The sequence below is a fragment of the Morone saxatilis genome, unplaced genomic scaffold (genome assembly GCF_004916995.1).
Source record: "Morone saxatilis isolate NCDOM2014 unplaced genomic scaffold, NCSU_SB_2.0 Contig2, whole genome shotgun sequence".
NCBI classification, from domain to species: domain Eukaryota; kingdom Metazoa; phylum Chordata; class Actinopteri; family Moronidae; genus Morone; species Morone saxatilis.
In genome coordinates, this window is record NW_023339762.1 from 7,003,866 (window position 1) to 7,011,982 (window position 8,117).

The window sequence follows — 8,117 nt, forward strand, 5'->3', positions numbered from 1 at the left end:
CCATGAAGTGTGAAGGTGTTAAAGAGGGCCAGAAGTCTCTGGGGCCCCAATATAACAGTAGGGTTAAAGGGACACTCCAACATTTTGCAATGTTTTGCATTTCACAAAGGTAATTCATGTGTTCCTTTCTGTGTAGTAGACAGCTGAGGATCTAGATTACAGCAAACAATCTGTCTTGCTTAGGTCAGGTTACAGTGAAATGAGTCATGTTTTGACTCATTCAGCTCATTTAGTATGCAGAACGAGCAAGCCTCCAGTAGCAACAGGGCAACATGGGCAATTGCTCCAGCGCTCCAAGGACTACAGGATTATTTGTTGGAATCTGATACATTTTTATTTTGTCACATCTTGGGGCTTTGAGGTTTCAGAGGGACTTTTATGAACCTTTAATAAAAGGGTTCTATACAATTTTTACAACTTAATTATTCATGTATTGATGAACTTTTGAAGCATTTGTAGCATAAGATAAGCAATATTAACAGCAATATTAAATATTAACAATATTAAAAGCTTTTCTAATCTCTTTAACCCAGCATTTGGAAACCTGAACATGGGAGTGATAGAAGCCTGTGAGCATGAGCAGTGATCCCTTCTGTCGGTCCAATGTATTTACAGTCACCTGCTGACAGTTTTAATGTACAGTGGTGCAGAAGACGAGAGAGTTCAACACGTCCTACTTTCATGACTGTGAATATCGCGTGAATAATGGAGCTTCCTGCCTGCCTCAGGCTGCCGCATGGATGACTGGATGGCTGGGCTGTAAGGGATACAGCGCTGTAGCACAGATAGGAGCCGGAGGAAAAGCTAATTGGTCATACTCCCCTGGGCAGGGAGAGTGTAATTCTTCATCCAATGGAAAAGAAAAGCATAATTCAGTGATTAAAATGTGACAGTTTCCTTCATGCAGCAATTTTTCTGGGGGCACAGATCCAAAGCTTGTTACAGACTCTTTTCTTCTCAGAATTGTCGAATAATATACAGTTTCTACAGTAAACGTCTTTTACTGTTTCTTTTAGTCATAATAAAGCTTATGGAAATCTTTAGGAATTCCTTGATTCATCCTTGCATTCATATTTACTCAGTACATCAGTCTCATCTCTGTCTGTCTCTGAGCAGCTCAACCACAGCAGTTGGGGCTCAAGTGCCTTGCTCGTTGGCACCTAAACAGTGGCATGAGGGATGAGCAAGCACCCTGCCGGTCTGGGAGGCCAGACTAGGGGGGTAAGCGCAAAAGAACTGTTTGTATGGAAGGTCATGGAGGCCATATATGTTTCCTTGTGATTATGGAAAAACAAATTCATTATTTTAAGAAAACTCAAATATGAAATATGATGTTTGTTGTTGCCTTTAAAAGCAACCCATATGAGTATTTACTGATGTGGTGCTCCTGTCAACGGGACAACTTCATTTTTCAGTGCCTTTTAAAATCTTTGAATATGACCGTTACAAACTTCATATGATCTTCTAACTCTGTGGTTAGGATTTGGTTAGGCTTGGGCACAAAAACCACTTAACTACGTTTATGGAAAGACTCATGATGATGAACAGTGGTCCTCTGTGCCAAAGTGAAGCAACTAAACAATAACACCTTTGGCTTTCTGTACTTTTCAATAGCAATCCCTATTTTGTCATTAAGGGAACAACAACAAACATTTTCCAGAGTCTCAGTAACCACTCGCCCTCTTTGCCCCCACTTCACTGTCTACCTGAGAAGGCCGGAAGTTCAGCTACAAAGGTCCAGGGATGTGGCCCCTTTAACATGAACTGCCCCTGTTTCTGAAAACATCTGTGCTCCCTTAATGTTGAGTGGTAGTACTAAATGTGTGAAGATTTAATGTCAAAATTTGGGTTACATTTCATGCTTTAAAAGAGAAAAAACACCCTCATACCAAAATACACAGCCTGTTTGGCCCATGCAGGTTTGTCCTATCATGTTACTTTATGAATAATAAATGATGCTCAGTTGGTGATAGGATCCACCCAGTGAACTCGACGTGAAACCGAGAACTTCATTCACACCACGCGCCTACATTCTGAACACCAACCGGGAGCCCCCTCCGCATCATAGCACCATCACAATTACGGCGAAGTGACATTTTTCACCAAACTGTTCTGGTTTTGAAATGTCACTCAGAGCCAAATCCCACACAGACCTGCAGACGGCTAGGGAGTCCTTGTTAGATGACAGTCTGTACAAGTCTTTCTCCATGAGCAGCAGCAACGTTAACAGAGGCAGCCGGTTCGGGAACGGGACAGCAGAAGAGGTCAAAGGTCTCTCCAGACCGTCCAGGAGGCCTGTGCGGGTGGTCAGGCCGGTCAGCGCCATCAGCTCCAGTGGCTCCTTCGTCCAGATCAACCATCTGCAAGGAGAGCTGGTCAGAAAGAGGAAGGTAAGGAGGAAGAGAGGGTGAGTGGAGGTGTGTTGGATCAGTCTTCGTGCTGTACAAGCATCATCAGACTTTAAAGAGTCCACTTTCCCAATCCTGACTTCATTCACACGATTATTATTCATTTCTTTAAAATTATGAGGATAGTGTCAGAAGTCATGTAAGACTGTTGCACACAGGACAGTGCTAACATTATTTCATAAACATAACTGCGAAACAGGTGTAACAGACTGAGTGCTAAAGAATTTATAAAATATAGGTTACTCGACTCCACTGTCACTAGAAAACTGGAAATGCCAAATGAATATTAACAGTTGTAGCTGTGAGCACCGATGCAGATTGTTTATTGTTATTATTCTGTTATGTTATTCTCTAAAGAAACTGATAGCTTGCTACATGCAGGTGAACAGAAACAATTTTCAGCCTCCTTGTCTCATGAAGTACTTAAACAAGGACACATGGGCCAGATTTATAAGGGCATGTGTGATACATTCAGCCCCAAACACATGCAGTGTATTTATCAAGTATATGTTCCAGACTGGTTTTATGTATTCTGCAGGATTTACTGTGGTCATGCTACTTGTAACTGTCAGTTTTGCTGGAAACTTCACAGCCTCAGCAAAGGAGTCGTAAACGTGGCGTTTTGGAATTTGAACTTAACCATCAATGTGTAAAATCACTACAGATAGCAACTGAGAGTTTCTTTGTTTTTCTTCTTCTTTGTTTTTGACATGGAAGTGAGCGTTTAGCTGCATTTGCTTAAGTATTAACATCCATTCTTCACCTGCTTCACTCACTCACTCATATACTGGACCTGTATATTTTGTGTGTTAATATATCATTAATCTTCCTTTTATTTGCCATTATGCGTTTAGTGCCTCCTCATGTATGAACCCAGGACCTTCTTGCTGTGAGGCAACAGTGCTAACCACTGAGCCACCGTGCTCCTAGCCCATGGCATTACTGATATGAAGCACTACACTCACATTAAACTCCTGCTGTTGTGGTTGTCAAGTGTTTAAAACATGGAGGCTGTTCTGTTTTTAACAGCAGTGTTGGGGCGGCTTTATCGTAGGCAGTCGTTCTCTGTATCCTAGGATGTTGTGGCGAGATTATTTTTCTTAACTACCAAAATTATTTAAACTGCTATTTCTATGGTCAAGAACATTAGCTTAGTTAGGTTACGAATTTAAATCTTCATCAAAAGATAACATAACCTAAAATGGTAAAAGTGATGGTGAGACACTAAAAATGTATTATTTGGAATAAATGTGAAGACAAGTTTTATTGATGGTTGAAATGAGGGATTTCTTACTGGCACTGGTGTCCTGAAGTCTGAACTTTTTGATGTCACAAAACTGTTGGTTCAAAGCACTGCACTTACTTTAAAAGAGGTTGTCCTTTATGTCTATAGAGTCATCAACAAAAGGTCATCCTTGGAGGTTTTTGGATAATTTTGTGTAATCCATCACTGTATGTGTTTATGTCCTTTGGAATGAGTCTCTTGTGTTTTTCACACATGCCAATGATAATGTAAACCTTCCTCAGGAATGTGAGGATCTGAGAAAGGAAAACAAGTACCTATCAAATGAGATCCACATGGAGCGGATCATGATGCGCACAGAAAATGAGCTGACCATGAGGAACCTCCGGAACTTGAACCAGGAGCTACAGGCACAAGTCAAAGAGGTACACTGGACATAGTTTACAACAGTGCATCAGTCAAGAGATAAAAAATTAGAAATGATCTGTGAGCTAGGCAGTCAAAGATGTTCTTTCAGTATCAATTAAACTCTATTTTGTAAATTCAAACATGAGTTTTGGAGGTTTCATCTTTTCTGCATTTTTGGAATTATCAATACTGTACATAAAAATGGAGGTAACATTACTATAAACAAATGAGAAGACCACTTGGCAGCTGTTTGTGTGAAAATGGTACAGATTTGACCAAAAATCTGCCCTCACAATGCATGTAGATGCACAGCTATGCAGAGAGCCATACACGCTTCCATCAAAGGTTGAAGACTGTAGTTTTAACTGAAAGCAATGAAAAAAGTGATATCATAAACAAGAGTTTTAGAAGCTTCAGTGGACGTTTAAGTGATTTCCACTGTACTGTTTCACATTTTGCTATTACCTGTTAAACAACCCACTGACATTTCAATATCAGCCAAGCATGAAAACATTTTTGCAATATTCTGAGGTTTTTATCAAATTGTCGCCATTTCCACTTTTTTATATGCACACATTGAAAATGTGAACAAGAACAGGTCAGTTGAAACGCACATAACGTGGGGTACAAATCTTAATTTTGTGTGTTTGTTTGCTGTAATTACATAAAAAAAGGTACAACAACAGTGGGATCTTACTGATATGAGGCTAGCAAAACTAAAATACCCCCCATATCAATATACCAGTATGAGAATATTTTGATGATGCTGTTGCTGCTTTCAAAAACTGGTAGTTATATGGCTAGTCATTAATTGTTTGTTTCATCGAGATATGTCTAATAATTAATTAATAAAAAGTTGGAGTTTGTGCAAGAGTTGTGCAAAGCAGGTCAAAGTTAAAACAGTCTTAATCAGTGGAGGTTGGAGGTATTGGGTGCTGAGGCGTTGTGGAGTCTGATGGCTTATCGTACAAATGAGCCTCCAAAGCGCTTTGAGGCTCGGGGCTGGATCAGTCTGAGCTGAAAGTGCTCCTGAGCTGCCTCAGCTCAGTGTAGAGAGGATGAGATGCAACAAATAGCATTTTTGCCATTCCTTGTAAATTCCAGTGTCTCTACACTAACAGTTTGTAACACAGGCGTCTGTTATAAATTTGTAGCCCAAGCTGAGATAACCCTGATGACATCATCAGGGATTATTTTTCATGGACTTGCAAAGCTCCTCCACAGCCCCAGAGGACATATACAACTCTTTTTAGAGGTTGAGCAGAACATGACTAGTAAACTGACTTTGTGAAAAATCGATGTGCCTCTTTAATACTAGAAGGATACAGCATTTGAGTTATATCAATAATAATAATAATGATATTAATAAAATAGCTTTTTTTATATGGTATAAAAGGTACTCAAAGGCACTTTATATGGTAACAAAAAGACAATGATAGAAACAGCAAAGGCAATATCAGCATAAAAACAATAAAAAGGAAAAGCCAAACAGCATTAAAAAAAAGGGGAAAATATATATATATAATAGGTATACATTATAGGATTATATTTGTCTCATATGATGGTAGTGATTTTATATGAATTTATAAAGGAGTTTCATGTAGTACCATTAACCTACATTCATTCATGCCACATAGCAGCTCGCTGCTGACCCCTATTCTGACTCTGAGTGGTTGGGGTCATATTACATCTAGAAACAAAGGCAGGGCTCTACTGTTTCCTGACCAAGTCACTACAGCATACACCCACCTCTCACTCTGATCCCCATCAGCTGAAGCAGAAGCTTTATCAGAGCCAGCAGAGGGCAACGTTGTGCTCACGAGCTGCAGATGAGGCAGAGGAGTCCAGAGGGGATGCAGAGAAGAGCAGGGCCCTAGCAGAGGCTCGGGCCCTCGGGTGTCAGCGGGACAGGGAGGTAGCAGAGGCTGACAGGAGCCGCTTGAGTGAAGAACTGCAGCAGCTTAAAAAAGAGGTACACACACACACACACACATACAAACAGTTCGACACAGATATTGTCAGCTGATCTTCATGCTTGTGAGTGACAGAACAGAGATAAGTTAATAGAGTTAAAGGCAGCAATTAGTAACTATAGTACAACATGTAATGTATACACTCCTTGGGTGCTCCATCATTCCAGTCCATCAGGGTGGGTTACACCTTCAGCAGTTCACTGACGTAAAAGTCCTTAGTGATAAAAAGTTTGCATAACAATTAATTCTGGTTGAATGGAATTTTGATCAATTACACCATAAACAAACAGTCACACAGTAAATATCAGTCGAGTCACTTTATAAAGCGCATTTAAAGGGTAAGGCTGGTAATAATAATTCAGTTTTTTTTTTCTTATTCTCAACAAATCTAATGAAAAAGAAACAAAACCAACAATTAAATAATCCTACTATCAAGTATTGTTTATCCAAAGCCTGATATATTCTATTCCTCTGTGCGAGCTCCATTGTTGTCCAAAAGCTACACATCAGTCAGCCACACTGTTGCACTACGCGACATGTTCCTTCATTATGATGACACTGGGCAAAGCGTCAGTGCCACATACACTATCCTGCTGGAGATGCTCACTAGCACCAATTTTGAATCAATCCACTGCTGAAAATACTTCCAAAACAAATTTCAAAAACACTATTTCCTGCTGTTTGAGTATTGTTTTCCCCAAACTAAAGTGCCCAGCTCTTTCAGGAAATGACTTTGCCTATTTTAAAAATAAAACTATATTTATATATCTTTGTGATTTTTTTTTTTTTTTAAATACCTCCTCAGTAGGAACAAATCAGTTTGAGTGCCACAGACAGAGCTACAATTTTTAAAGCAGGTACATACACAGGGACATAACGGGTAAATATGCTAACAGATTAAGGACTTCAAAGACCTAGATGAGACCTTAATGAAAGGTTTAAAATGTAACACATGGCCATACTATTGAAAAACAGTAAGATTTCTTTGGCAATCTTGAAGCCAGTTAAGGAACAGAAAAAACTTTCTCCAGATCATGGGATGAGAGGAAATAGGGAAAAAATAATTAATGAAATGATGGTAAATCATCATCATTTCCTTAATTATGTGTTGATGAGCAGAGCAATGAACTGCAGATGACATCTCTTTAACCAGAATGGATGTCAAATATTTTTAGCACAGTGTTCCAATAGAGTCCCCTCTCTTTGTTACCAGCATCAATATCCCCGAATCAGCCAGGGCATAAACAGGATATAACATTATCAGTGGACTGAATCGATTCAATTATGACCCGTGACATTAATTTTGCATCCTCCTTTTCTTTCTGTAGCACACTGATCTGCAGCTTTCCCTAGCACAAACAGAGAAGAGTTACTTTGAAACCAAGCTGAAGCTGGATCGAGTGTCTGGGGAGAAACAGGCCCTGCTGCAGGAGAACAGGAGCCTGGAGGGAGACAGGAATGACCTCCGACACAAGCTGAGGCAGATCACAGAGGAAAATGTGCAATTGAAAGAGAGGTGGGTATATATCAAAGTAAGTTTTTGGACATTAAAGCTGCACTAGGCAAGAATCTTACATAAAAATACCATTAATTAGGCCTGCAACATCCCATCCCCACTAACTGAGATGTTACAGATGCACTTTAGTTCTCTCATTCTGTAACTCTGTCTTGGTATGGTGCGCTTATTAGTAAAAATATAAGTAAATCAGGTAGCAGAGAAACTGAAGATGGTTAAAAGGCATTAAAAAGACTAAAACATAAATTAATTGTTTGCACAGTAAGAAGAGACAAACAAGAATGAAAAAAAGACTTAAAATGTATCTTAATTCAAAATAAACTCATGAAAATTGTTGGTCATAAAAGGTCTTTCACACTTAAAGGTTTCATAGTTCAAGTTAAAGCTGAATTGATCAATTTTTGGTCAAGAGGGGGCAGGAATATATTAGGAAATGCTGACACAACTGACAACATCATAACATTGTCTTTATAAAGTTGTTATGGCTAACAAGATACAACTGTTTTCTACAATGATAAGAAATACCCTTGAAGTGACACTTGAGAGAGTAAGCATGTGGTGTATAAGGG